Source organism: Pavona decussata, unplaced genomic scaffold, assembly GCF_977016875.1.
Source record: "Pavona decussata unplaced genomic scaffold, jaPavDecu1.1 SCAFFOLD_72, whole genome shotgun sequence".
Classification (NCBI taxonomy): domain Eukaryota; kingdom Metazoa; phylum Cnidaria; class Anthozoa; order Scleractinia; family Agariciidae; genus Pavona; species Pavona decussata.
This window is the reverse complement of record NW_028145491.1, coordinates 2,976,950-2,992,286: the sequence shown is the minus strand read 5'-3', so window position 1 is coordinate 2,992,286 and position 15,337 is coordinate 2,976,950. Positions and strand designations below refer to the sequence as shown.

Genomic DNA, 15,337 nt, shown 5'->3' with positions numbered 1-15,337 from the left:
CTCCAATTCATGAATCAGAGTTTGAGTAATCTGACTAAAAACTTGCCTGAAGAAGCTTTTAAATACACGAAACAAGTGTTCAAAGATGATAAATTTAAACTAATGAGAAAAAAGGTGTTTATCCATATGACTATATGAACAACTTTGAGAAATTCAATGAAACACAATTGCCAAGTGAAAACGATTTTTTCAGTCAAATGAATAATGAGCATATAACTGATGAAGAATACAATAATGCTCAAACTGTTTGGAATACATTTCAATTGAAAACAATGGGAGAATATCATGATTTGTATCTCCAATCTGAAGTATTGCTGTTGGCTGATGTATTTGAAAACTTCAGGTAAACATGCTTGCAGTATTATCAATTGGATCCCTGTCATTATTTCACATCTCCAGGGCTTAGTTGGGATGCAATGTTGAAGATGGCTGATGTTAAATTGGAACTTATTACTGATATTGATATGTACCAATTCATTGAAAAAGGAATGCGTGGTGGTATCAGTTATATCGCCATTAGATATGGAAAAGCAAACAATAAATATATGCAAAATTGGAATCCAAATGAAGCCAGTAAATATCTGATGTATTTGGATGCAAACAATTTATATGGTTGGGCAATGAGTCAATATCTCCCAACAGGTAATTTTAAATGGTTGACTGAGAAACAAATAAACCGAATCAATTGGTTCCATCGCAATGCAGAAAGTAATAAAGGATACATTTTGGAAGTTGATTTGGAATATCCCAATGAATTGCATGAATTACACAATGATTATCCATGTGCAGCTGAACAAACCAAAGTGACACAAAATATGCTCTCAGATTATTGCCAAAAAATTGCAAAAAAATTCGGAATTAAAACTGGACAAGTAACCAAACTGATTCCAACTCTAGTCAATAAAAACAAATATGTTTTACATTATAGAAACTTGCAATTGTACCGTGAATTGGGATTGAAATTAACCAAAATCCATAGAGTATTGTCCTTTAATCAAAGTCCATGGCTGAAAAAATATATTGACTGTAATACTCATCAAAGAACTCAAGTTAAAAATGCATTCGAGAAAGACTTTTTCAAATTGATGAATAATAGTGTCTTTGGGAAAACAATGGAGAATATCAGGAAAAGAGAAGATATTAGATTAGTCACAACTTAATAATGAAACATTTGACAAAATTAGCTTCAAAACCAACATTTATTGGCAGCAAAATATTCAATAAGAATCTGGTTGCAGTCCACAAAATCAAAGAATCACTGACTCTCAATAGGCCGGCATATGTTGGGATGTGTATTCTGGATTTAAGCAAGACTCTCATGTATGACTTCCATTATAACTTCATCAAAAGAAAATATGGAAACAAAGCTAAGTTATTATTCACTGATACTGATAGTCTTACATATGAAATTGAAGCTGAAGATGTTTACAAAGATTTTTGGAAAAACAAAAAGATGTTTGATAATTCAGATTATCCATCCAATCATCAATTCTTTGATGCCACAAACAAAAAAGTCATTGGCAAGTTCAAAGATGAAGCTGCTGGAATCCCAATCACTGAATTTGTTGGATTGAGATCCAAAATGTACTCATATATTTAAAGACATTAATAATGGTGGTAAAACAGCCAAAGGAATCAAAAAGAATGTCATCAAAAAAGAAATACAACATGATGATTACAAAGATGTTCTTTTCAATGAAAAACAATTGCATCATCAAATGAAAACAATCCGAAGTGAAAAACATATTTTGGGGAGTTATATCATTAATAAGACTTCTTTGTCATGTTTCGATGATAAACGATATTTGCACCCAAATGGCCTTGATTCATTCGCTTATGGAGATTACATAGTGTAAAACAAACTTGTGACAAAAAATTGCATCAACAACTTGCGTTAAAAACTTGATTTTCATCTATTTTTATTATTTTTTGCCAAAAGTTTCAGAGCGCAAATGTCCATTGAAACGAAAAAGAATGGTACGATGGGTGCCAGACACATACCAATTCCCATCAAAGATGATTCCATGCAGGTGGATTCATCTCTCTGTCAAACCCTGCATCGCTATAATTTCTGCATTTATTGCAACTATCACAAAGAAACATCTAGTAAAACATCAAATAAAACATCAAACGTACCATATTGTTGTCCACAACAGAATCTTAAAGATATTTCTGGACAAGTCACTTGCATCAATTGTGGACAAGTTGTCTATGAAGATTTTAAAACAGAATACATCGATTTTCATACCAATTTATATAAAATTTATAAGAAAACAGTATGTAATAGAAAATATCATTTGTCGCATACATTAGATAAAATAATTTTGCAATGCAAAGTACCCATTAGTTGCTCGAATAGTTTTAAAATTCATAAAATATTTGTTGAAATCAACAAAATATTACCACAAATAAATGGTGAAAGAAAGAGAATAATCAGTTTGAAATATCTTTTGCATAGAATATTGCGATTGATGAAAATTGATTCATCTAAAATTGAGTTAACAAAATCGAAAAAAACCATGAAATTATACAATATTTATTGGCATAATATCATGAGTATAATTGGAAATAAAATAATAGACATAATCAATCAAACATAAGTGAAAATCTGATATTTTTTATCATATTTGTCACCCCATTTATCGACAATCGATGAATTATCCAAAATGAAATCATCATTTTGAGTAAGCTTGTTTGTCAAATCATCACTATCAAAATGTCCATTTCTCATTATTTCTTTTATTTCATTCAACAAATGACCATAAGTTTGAAAAGCATATTGACATTGATACAATTTTATTTCAATATTTTTATCCGTCATATAAGCTTGAATTAATACAGAAACTGATGATATTGCTAATAATGAAGCTCCACTGGTTGCAATTGATAATGCAATGCCACCAGTTGCAAACACAATGGATGAAATATTACCAGCAAACTCCCATTTTTTTAATCTTTTGTATGCCTTTTTAAACATCCACATCTTTTTGTGATATGACAAGTAATAAGCTTGCAATTCATCAATTTCTTCTTTGGCTAATTCATTTGAAATATGATTGAAATCAATTATTAATCTCTTCTTTTGTTTAGTTTTGTTTTGCATATCTTATATAGTTATCTTATTTTTTGATGCAATAATAGAGACCAGTTATTTGACCCAAAAACATGCATTTTTTCATCCAATGATATGTTTTTGATGCAGAAATTGTATACATATAACCTTTACCCTTTCCATATCTGTTGTAAAATTGACCATAAGCATCATGCAATATTCCATGAGACCTGATATATGGATGCCAACCAAATAATTTATGGAGAATAGCTGTTAAACATCCATCTCCTGGTCCAATTAATCCAATTCCATCATTAATTAACTCTTTGTAAACATCTTCCGGTATTTCATCATCATAAAATTCATTATACAAATAAGTGAAGACCAAAATGCTTTACATCTTGGTTTCATGTCTGACAAGCATTTCTGTTCCAAATCTTTTTTGATGATATGTTTCCAATTCACCCAATGAATTGTCAACATATTCATTTTAAATGCACGAAATTCTTTCATTATACAATTTGATTACAATATTTTTATTCATCATTATTATCAGGTAATTGTATCCGAATATATTCAACAAAATACTCCATTGTCCAATCAGATGGATGATTGTTGAAGTAGCAATAATAGTTTTCAAATGACACATCAAAGAAGAATTCCAATTGATCAAATGATGATGACACCAAATCGGATTTGGAATGATGATATCTGTCATTTCTCCTGATATATGTGTTTGTCACAATAATTTCTTTCAATGTATTGATTCCTTCAATGTCAACTTTACTCAATAATTTTATCCATTGGTAATTCGTTTTTGGTATTGTACCACTTTTTCTTCCTATTCTAATTGCAACTTGATTGTTCAAATATTCATCAACACTTGACACTAACTCATTTTTGAAATTAGTTAACCAAGTATTTATTCTTTTATCAACTGCTGCCATTATTGCATCCATTGGGTCATCTTGTGATGCATCTTGTTTCAATTTATTTGCAAATAATGTTATTGCAGTATCTATTTGTTCATCTACTTTCGGATATATTGTTTTCTTGATTGATGAGTCCAACAACCCTTTGACATCGTCATCCAATTGCAACATTGCTTGACGTATATTGGTGTTTATCAATGGTTTGATTATGTCTTCATTGTTGTTTATCATTTGTTGTACTGACATTGCATGATTGGAATTGACTCCATCTTTGATAACCAAATGTCTGTCTTCTGTATCCAAATGACCATCATTATTGATATGAATTGGTTCTTTGTATTCGTATCCATTTGGTAAATTTTCATAAGTGACTGTAAATTCAATTTTATTTCCATTTTCATCAATTATATGATTTCCATTGACGTCTTCAACGAATGAGATTATATTAATTATTTATATAACTAAAGTTGATAATTCTAGTTGATATTGACCATTGAATCCAGGCCAATGACCTGGTGAAATATAACGAGGATCACGTTTCCACATCTCAATCATGTGTATTCCATTAAATTTGATATTCGTATTCAAATTGTTAGTTCCCTTTTTAAGGGCAATATGAAACAAAATAGGTGCTCCTGTTGTTGGATCTATGCGTATATAAGCATTGTTTTCAACAACATTTGATTTAATTGAGATTTTTTTAAATTTTGTTGGTCCCAATTTTAAATCATTACCCAAATTATCTTTAAAATCGCCTTTTGTTATATTACCAAAAATCAAAAAACGACCTTCCAACCCAAGGACCCATTGTGTATTTGCTCCATCAGAATTTTCAACTGGATTGGCCAAATTCAATATTTTTTTATTTTGGAGATTTAAATTACCATTTTTATCTTTTTCAATATGATATCTTTCAAAATGATCAGAGTGTAAAACTTTCAATTCAAAACTTCCATTGACAGAAGTTCCTGCTTCAATATTATCCAATATTGACATAGAATCAATACTAACGAATTTCATTGATTTGGGCATATTAAACGTATTACTTTCATTGATTATGTTTCCTATTCTGTAATATTTGTCAGTATTTGATGTTTGTCCTTGCAGTTTCCCCCTAATCAATATTTGTGCATTTGAAACTTGAATATTGCTTACCAAAACAACTGAATACAAATTGAAATAAATATTTCCTGAGACAGGAATACTGAAATTGTGAAAAACACCACTGGCAATAGTTCCAGTGTATTTCGTTTTGAATAAGTTGGTAAAATAACCCAAATTCATTGCTTCAGAATCATATATCGGATTTATTAAACCAGAAATAATCTTATTATTCATATCCAAATTGACTTGCATCTGCATATCTCCATTTTTATATTCAAACATTACATTGTCCAAGCCGTCATACACTCCTGGATACACACTATCTGACCAATCTTTGACACCATAAACAACCAGATGACATTGTACTGGAGTTGCTGAAGCAGTGCCATGCATCGTCAAATAGATGTAATTTGGAGTTTGTTTGCTGTTGTTATTGAATTGAACCAATAGCTTGCTATAAGCAGTGAAATCACGCTGTACAGCTTTGTGGATGTATGCTTCAGAAGCTTCACATGATAATTGAATATTAGTCATTTCTGGTGGGTAGAATTCAAACACAATTGTGTATGTTCCAATAGCAAGAGTATAAATATTGAAACCTATCCTTGATCTGTAATCATTACTTCCACTGTCTTTAATCAATGTGATATCGTAAGCTTTTTTATTCTGATGCGGGGATTGATTGAAATAAACTATGCCATTCACTGTGATATTATACTCTGAACTGCTTTCATTTATGTCGTATAAGTATTTGAATTCATTTGTTTTATGGCTGCTGACAAGATGACTTTGCTCCAATTTGTCATCAAAATATATTTTGGTAGTAGCATCATTATCATCAGTTGGTTGAGCCATATCTTTGATTTGTTTATTATTCATATCAAGGTTTCCAGTCATTGCAACACTTCCATCTTTTTTTAAATATACACTCAAATCACTTCCGACAGATGGTATTTTAGCTATTTCTGTATCAACATATGCTTTAGTGGAAGCGTCATTGGGATTGGAAGGATTTCCAAGAATCATTATTTTATTACCCCTCATATCTAAATCACCCCCAAGAGCATTGGGTGCTAACCTGTTGAGAAAGTTATGATCAACGTAGTATTTATTAACAGCATCATTATCATCAGTTGGTTGCGCCATATCTTTGATTTTGTGATTTTCCATATCAAGGTCACTATTGGATACTTTTTGTAAATATTTGGTATCACAGAAACCTAAATTAACGACATCATATATATTTTGTATATTAGCATTTAAATTTGTGATTTGTTGATTACCCATATTCACATTTCCAGTCATTGAAACACTGCCATCTTTTTTCAAATAATCTGATAAATTAGGTGATGGTATTTTTTTAATCTCATCATCGACATATTTTTTATTCGCCGCTTGATCGTTATTATCGGGTGTTAAAACACTAATATCAAAAAATGTTTTCTGTCCAGTAACATGTTGTTCTGTTGATGTAACCATTATTTGGCTTTTAGCTCGTCCACCATAACCATTAAAGTTTTGCAAAGCTGGTATATGAAGATGAATGTTTTCATAAGACTGATGCTCAGTCAATAATCGAACATCATTGGAGCTACCAGCACCGTCTAGCGTGTCTTGTAGATAGATACTATTGGTATGAACGCTACCAGTATCGCTGTAAATTACTGCTTTATCAGCTTGTACATTACCAGGAGCATTATCCAGCAATTGTATTTGGCTGTTTGTAACAACATCATTGGGATCAGCTCCTTGTTTAACATTAACAAGTTTTTTGTTTTGTATATCATAATTTCCATTTTGGGTCAATTTAAACCCTATTCCTTGAGGCCCAGCGGCTCCTTGAAGAGGAACCGTTCTGAATCCTCCTGTTGCGAAAGAAGACGATGAACTATGTTCGTTGAATTTTCCCATTTATATCATTTAGTTATATTGTTCCATAAAAATTCCTGTTAATTCTCTTCATGGGCTTATCAACATAGAGAAATGAAAATGGTTCTTTTGTTGCTTTGATGTATTTATCCTTGTCGACACCCAACTCACGGGATATCAGACTTCTTTCATTGCTGCTAGGAAAGTCATAGACACAGAAATGAGAGCAATTGAGTCGAATATCTTTTGGTGTTTTGTAGAACGATTGGCTCAGATAAATAACAGAGCAGTTCTTGTGTCTGCCATGAATGAAATAATCAATCAATGGTTTCTGGTTTTTTTCACAAATAAAGTCATCAAATATGACTATCTTCTGGGCATCATCATCCTTCAATTCCTCGACTGGAATTATATCATCATTGCTACAAACAAGGACATTATACTCGACACTATTTGATATATCAGTCAATGTTTGAATCATATCCTTGTATTTTTGTTGCTCCAAATTTTTGGCATATAAATGTATTCTATCATAATATAAAAGTGGTTTCATCAGCATATGGTACAATAAATTTGTCTTTCCAGATCCTGAATTACCACATATTAACATCCGAAAAGTGTCATTTGGCATGTAACCATACAATCTTTTGAAATTAGTGTTTTTATCATGTCTGTCATAATTTGGGATTTCCATGTATATCAATACATTAGATAAGTTGAGATAAGTTAATATAAGTTAATAATATAATGGATTTACAGAGATTAAAACAACTATCTGAAGCCAAGATTAAGGCTGGAACAATAACCAAACAAGTTAGAGATACATTGAAGGAGTACAAGCATGATAAACAAGATTTACAACAAGGTTTATCAGAAACTTTCAAACCAATTATTAAAGCTCAAGAGGAAACAAAACAAACAATTGATGAAAAACAGTACAAATTGATTGAACAATTGGAGAAAAACCAAAAAGCTATAACATCAGGTTTGGAAGACATTGCTATGTTAACTTATCAGCCTGAAACACAACCACAATCAACAGAATCAAAGCTACCAATTGGCTATAAACCATCAATGTCACCTGATTTTGCATCTAATTTGGATGCTGGTTTTGATGACGATGAGGTACAAAAATTGATGCAATTCAATCTGTCAGCTCCGAGTTCTGTTCTCCAATCTTCTATGAAAGGGGATATTGATATCAATGATTATGATGCAAATATTGGTAAGATATTGAAAAACCTTGGAACAAAGAAGGGTCCTTTATCAAAGGGCCAAGGAAAGATAAAAAATAAAGACAAAATTGATAGAATTGATGAAGATATCAAATTATTGCAAAAATACAGAGGGCGCATTAAAATAATTCCAGAAGGAATGAAAACCATCAAAAAAGGTTCTGGTTATACTCAACCAAAGAGAAATGCATACAAAATATCATCTTCTGGGCAATAAGGTGGACTCATGATTGATATTCCAAAATTAATAGGACAACTTAGACTTGTGGCAACAAAAAATAAACGCAAAGTAATGGACAAAAAGGTTGATTTCGATACAATCGATTTATTGACCAAGAGATTTAATTCAAAGAAGAAATACAGCGATATTGCCAAAATGGTATTTGATGAATTGAACCAACTCGGTGAGATTCCAATCCATAAATCCAGCAAAAAATTCAAGAAATTGGGCTCTGGTGTTGTTTATTTCAATGATGCTAATGATTTGATTTATAGAATGGAATTGCTTGGTGGATCCATTTGGCTGGCAATAATGGAGTCAAAGAGGAATTTTCACAGATAGCCCATAAATTGAATCAACTTGGCTTGATAAACAACAAACAACTCATTGATATATTGCAACAATATATAATGTAATGATATATGCAAGAAAGAGCGATACATATTTCATCTGTTAACGGACAAAAAATAGGTCGAAGTCGACCTGAAGACTTTATTATCAAATTTGATCCACCATTGAAGCTTGACACAACAATGAGACATGAACTAGCTGTGGATCGAGTTTCAATGATGTACTCGTGGCATAATGTCAATTCTGGATACAACAATAATACAATCAAATACAGCCCAGATGATGGTACAAATTGGAGGACAATCACATTTGTTGATGGAATGTATTTATATGATGATCTTGATCATTATATCACTCAATCAATTATTCAAAATGGAGATAAACCAGCTTCCAGCAAGGGCATCAATCTATATTTTGTGCTTTCATCATATAGAGTTGTCATTGAGCTAGACAACCAATGGAAGCTTGATATTAGAAACTCTAATTTTGGAGCACTTATTGGATTTGAACCGAAGTTAATTAACCAAACTGAACACGGGACAAAATTGCCAAATATTACCAATGACATTGACGTTTTGAACATTAATTGTGATATAATAACTGATAGCCTCAGTGATGGACGATTCACAAATACACTGATAATGATACTCACTGACAATTTAACAAGGAGTTATCCATTTACTTTTGAGCCAAAAAGAGCATTATTCAGCCAAGTTTCCAAATCAATTATTTCAGAAATGGGGATAACAGTGACTGACGCTTTGGGTCGGCCAGTTGACTTGAATGGCATTGACTGGTTCATGAGCTTGATTCTTAGGTCTAGTTTAATATAATATATCAATATATGGTACCACAAAGTGAATTTAAACCACGTTTTGACCCAGAATTGGGTCGTTATGTGAGCAAACATATTCATGGTGAAGGAATTATGGATGTTTTCAGATCAGTTGGATCAAAACTTTTCGGAAAAACAGCAAAAGAATTAGCGAAAAAAGGAACCAAAACTGCAGTTGAAAAGGCAATCACCAAAACTGGTGAGTTTGCTGGTAATAAAGCAGGTGATAAAATAATTCAATTATTGAGCAAAAAACAACCTTCCAAAACAAAATCAGTGAGAATGAGCCAACCAAAAATGAAGCAGCCACTGACTGATTTTCAAATAGCTGAGAGAGTCAATCAGATGATATCTGGTGGAAAACTCAAAAGAAGGAGAAAATGAAAATAATGTAACATATGTTTATAAATGAAATCATTCAGAAATCCAAAATATATTGAGAGATATGAAGATGTCTTCTTCCAATTGGAGACACCATTGAATACTGGTAATCCAGGGAATAATAGGTCACAAAAGAAAGATGGTTATCGTTTTGTAGTCGATAACACAGGAGAAGTAACACCATTTGATTGGTATAATGCAAGAATATCTGTTGGTTTCAAAGTCCAAACAATGGCTAATGCAAATATAGCAATTGACGACCATAATGGTATTGTTAATGGCTCTCACAGTCTAATAAATGATTTGGACATCAGGCTAAATGGTAAACATGTGTATGATTGTAATTATGCAAATCATGGTGTCAATATCAAGAATCTATTGGAATATAGTCCAGTATATGCTCAATCAACTGCAACCAATGAGTTTTTCTATCTGGATACAAACCGACACGCTGAAGAACGATCGGCTGAAGACAACTACAATAAAGGATTTGCTGCAAGAAAAGCGCTTTTGGGTCTATCAGCGGTTGTCAATACAAAAATACCATTGAATCGATATGCATTCTTTGAAGCATTGAGAGATGAGTTATTGCCATCAACACAATTGGAATTGAATTTGGAGATCGAATCTGATGCCAACCTTATTTGGCAAGCTGGGGCTGATTGTCGTGTAATGATTACTAGAATGGAGCTTATTGTGCCACGAATCACTTTCAATTCAGAAGGACAATCACTGTACATGAATCAATTTTTGAAGCCTCATAAATGGGTTTATTTGCGTGAAAATGTGGAAAGAAGCAATTCATCAACACAAAGAAGTGGTAATTTTCAGATAACAAGTGGTATTTCAAAGCCAAGACATGTGTTTGTTTTTATTATCAGTGATGCAAATATTGGGGCACAAACAGTAAATCCATTTTTGTACAATACATTTAGTGTATCAACTGATCCGAGAACACTGCTGAATTGTCATTTATCTGTGGCTAATGGCAATGAATATCCTGATGTACATTACACTCCAGAAGCTGATTTGACTCGAGTTTACAGAGATGTCCTCAAATATGTGCATGCAAATACAATGAATACAGTCAGGGGACTTTGTTGAATATCAATAACTTCAAAACACTATTTTCATTCGTGTATTTCGATTTAACAAAACAAAAAATGGATATCAAAGATGGTACCACAAAGCTGACATTTCATTATGAATTATCTGGTACAACTGCAGCTGCATATTCAGTTTATGCATTGACATTATATGAACAAGAAGCTGAGCTTATTCAGAAAGATGGAAAACTATTGTTTCGATACATGGATTAAATTAATTATTGTGATTGTTTTTGAATAGGATGATTGTCCAAAATTCTTTTATGTAACGTTAGTTATATAAAAGATATGACAACTTATCATTTACACGGAGTAAAACTATCAATTGGGCAAAAAGATAAACTTGCCAGGGCTTTGAGAAACAATTCAGCAATAACAATAAGATCATCAAATTCTGAATTAACTGGACCGGATCAGCTGATGTTAACCAAAACACAAATAAATAGGCTGAAAAAGGCAATGCAAAACAAAACTTTCAACAAGAAAATTAACGATAATAAAATAACATGACGTTTCGACGACTTCATATCGTCATTGTCAAATGAGTAAAAATGGAAATAACGGAAACGCATATTTATAGGTATTGAAAGTGAGAAAATAAATTAGCATGAAAGCATTCAGGTAAAGAGTTTCGCGCGAATGGAATCCGCTTGCGTGTTCAGTTTCGGTCTTTTGTTCTTGATCCACAGCATTTCGTAGACCAAACATTCAAATTTGTCACGGCATTTCTTTATGACCTTAAAGTTCTTAATTAAGTTGTTAGGTGTTAAACCATGCGCGTCCCTGAGGTGTTTTCCGATCACAGAATGTTTATGCTCCTCAACGCGTTGATGTAGGTGGCGGCAAGTGTACCCAATATAATTTGTATCACACAAATCACATGTGAATTCGTATACTACACTTTGCTGATTGATCAGGGGAGGCTTTTCTTCTGTGACTCTCAGATGATCAGCGATCTTTTTGCTCGTGAACACCGGCTGTAATTCTTGATTAATTTTAGTTCCGAGGTCGCCAAGTTGCCTGCGAACGACGTCCGCCGATTTCTGATCTTTAAATGGCAACGTAATCCGAACAGGGCGGTCAGAAGGTGTTTGAACTGGGTCTATAGGATGCTGGAGGCGATTGATAGCTGAGTCGATGAGTTTTTCGGGATATTTTAATTTCAAAAATATCCCTTTTAAGGTCTTGCATTCCTGCCAAAGGAAGTCTTGTGTAGACGATAAGCGTTTTGCGCGGTCTAGCATTGTTCTTAGAAGTGACCGTTTATACCGGCTGTCAACATGGCTTTGGTAATGTAGGAAAAAAAGAGCTAGCCGCAGCGACCCTGCATTCAATCGCTCTGAATTACATCAAGAGAAAAGGCCCTAAACCACCGAAGCCTCTTGTACGATCAATCCAAAAGCTGAAGAAACGAGATGACATAGTGATTACCAAGCCAGATAAGGGCTCAGGCGTTGTTGTTATGGACAAGTTGGAGTACATTCGATTGTTGAGTGAGGCATCTATCAACGATCTGACAAAATTCCGACCCGTTAGCCAACAAAAGCCAACCACAAGAGGAAGACCACCTAAATATTATCATCCGCTTCTGGCAAAAGAAAAACATCTTGAATCAGTTGTGCGTAAAATTCTGCCGAAAGAGATGGCAGACTCTGTCTGTAAGAAGGGATCTCGCCTGGCCCACTTATATGGCCTTCCCAAAACGCACAAAACAACACTCGCAATGCGGCCGATCCTCTCAGCAACTGGAACGTACAACTATGCGCTCGCGAAATGGCTAGATGAAAAGCTGAAACCTTTGTCGACTAACGAGTATACAATCTCTGATGTTTTCAATTTTGCCGAAGAAATCAAACACCTCAAACTCGACGGAAATGTTTTTCTTGTCTCCTATGATGTCACCGCTCTCTTCAAAAATGTTCCTCTGGACGAAACCATCCATATTCTAGCCGATAAAGCCTTCAAAGATAATTGGTTCAACAAGACCTACAACATGAACATCAGCAAAGACGACCTGATCGAGCTGCTAAGTGTTGCCACAAAAAACCAACTATTTCAATTCAATGGAAACTTGTACGAACAGGTCGATGGGGTCGCGATGGGATCACCATTAGGTCCACTTATGGCAAACGCGTTCATGTCTTCAGTTGAAGAGAAACTAGCAAGTGAGAACAAGCTTCCGAGCTTCTACAAGAGATACGTGGACGACACGCTGGCTCTGGTACGCAACCTCTCCGATGCCACCGATTTGCTTACTTGTCTTAACGAAGCCCATCCCTCCATTCAATTTACGATGGAAGTAGCAACCAACGATCGATTACCATTCATTGGCTTGGAAATCATCAAAACCGACGGCAGCCTTGAAACCTGTGTTTACAGAAAGCAAACAAATAAAGGGCTCCTCCTACCTTACCAAAGCCATGTTGACAGCCGGTATAAACCGTCACTTCTAAGAACAATGCTAGACCGCACAAAACGCTTATCGTCTACACAAGACTTCCTTTGGCAGGAATGCAAGACCTTAAAAGGGATATTTTTGAAATGAAAATATCCCGAAAAACTCATCGACTCAGCTATCAATCGCCTCCAGCATCCTATAGACCCAGTTCAAACACCTTCTGACCGCCCTGTTCGGATTACGTTGCCATTTAAAGATCAGAAATCGGCGGACGTCGTTCGCAGGCAACTTGGCGACCTCGGAACTAAAATTAATCAAGAATTACAGCCGGTGTTCACGAGCAAAAAGATCGCTGATCATCTGAGAGTCACAGAAGAAAAGCCTCCCCTGATCAATCAGCAAAGTGTAGTATACGAATTCACATGTGATTTGTGTGATACAAATTATATTGGGTACACTTGCCGCCACCTACATCAACGCGTTGAGGAGCATAAACATTCTGTGATCGGAAAACACCTCAGGGACGCGCATGGTTTAACACCTAACAACTTAATTAAGAACTTTAAGGTCATAAAGAAATGCCGTGACAAATTTGAATGTTTGGTCTACGAAATGCTGTGGATCAAGAACAAAAGACCGAAACTGAACACGCAAGCGGATTCCATTCGCGCGAAACTCTTTACCTGAATGCTTTCATGCTAATTTATTTTCTCACTTTCAATACCTATAAATATGCGTTTCCGTTATTTCCATTTTTACTCATTTGACAATGACGATATGAAGTCGTCGAAACGTCATGTTATTTTATTATCGTTAATTTTCTTGTTGAAATGTTTCTCAAAATCGTTTCTCATCAAAACAAAACTGGAGCAGATATTAAAATAAGCAAAACACAGATACGAAAAGCTGTACAACAAGGAGGCAGTCTTTGGTCATCATTATTCAAAATTGGCACAAGATTGCTACCAATGGCAGCAAAAGCAGTTGGACCATTAGCTACTGGAGCACTTTCTGGGCTTGCAAATGTGGGAGTCAATAAAATATTTGGTAGAGGACAAGTTGGTGGTTTCCTCATTCCTCAAAATCAATTAATAAAATACAAAGATTGGCTCACTGAAGCACAAAAGAAGCAAATTGTCAATGCAATACATACTGGTGGACAGATTGTAATTAAACCAAATAAGGCACAATCAGGAGGTTTTTTTGGGACATTATTGGCTTCAATTGGCATTCCAATGGTTTTGAATGCATTGATGGGTAAAGGCTTGCAGGTGGATAGAAGTAGATCCAAAAGATCGGTCCCAGTTTTTGTTCCAAACACAACCAAAAAAGATGGTGGTTTGGTCCTGCCAGTTAATTATAGGCCGCCTCCATTTTTCGGTACATGGGATCAATATGGTAAAGGAAAAAAAAAAAGACCAAAAAAGAAAAAAGGTCTGTTGTTAGGCAAAAACAGTCCATTCAAGGGGATTCCATTAATCAGAGACATTCTGTGAAATTCATAAATAAACCACTCAGTAACTTTGATCTCATTGATTGGGTCAAAAAACTCAAAATAAAACACCTCACAAGCATTTACAGCAGAGATAATCTACCACAAAAAATGAAAAAAGATGAAGTTGGTATAATTAACCTGGATTCACAGATTGGACCAGGTACACATTGGGTTGCGTATCGAAACGGAGACAAATATGCAGAATATTTTGATAGTTTTGGGTTAATTGTGCCAAAAGAAATTATGCAATTTATGTCAACAAGTGGCAAACGATTAATGTATTCAGGTGATGAAATTCAAGAAAGAGATTCAGTATTGTGTGGTTATTGGTTTTTTTATTATTTGTTGGAAAGACAAAA

At 34.1% G+C, this 15,337-nt stretch overlaps 2 pseudogenes; one reads left to right on the top strand and one right to left on the bottom strand.

Annotated features, from left to right (window-relative positions):
- The window catches only part of LOC146476990 (uncharacterized), a 31,596-nt pseudogene that overhangs the window by 4,753 nt on the left and 11,506 nt on the right, over nt 1-15,337 (bottom strand).
- LOC146476991 (uncharacterized) lies at nt 12,517-14,339 on the top strand (annotated as a pseudogene).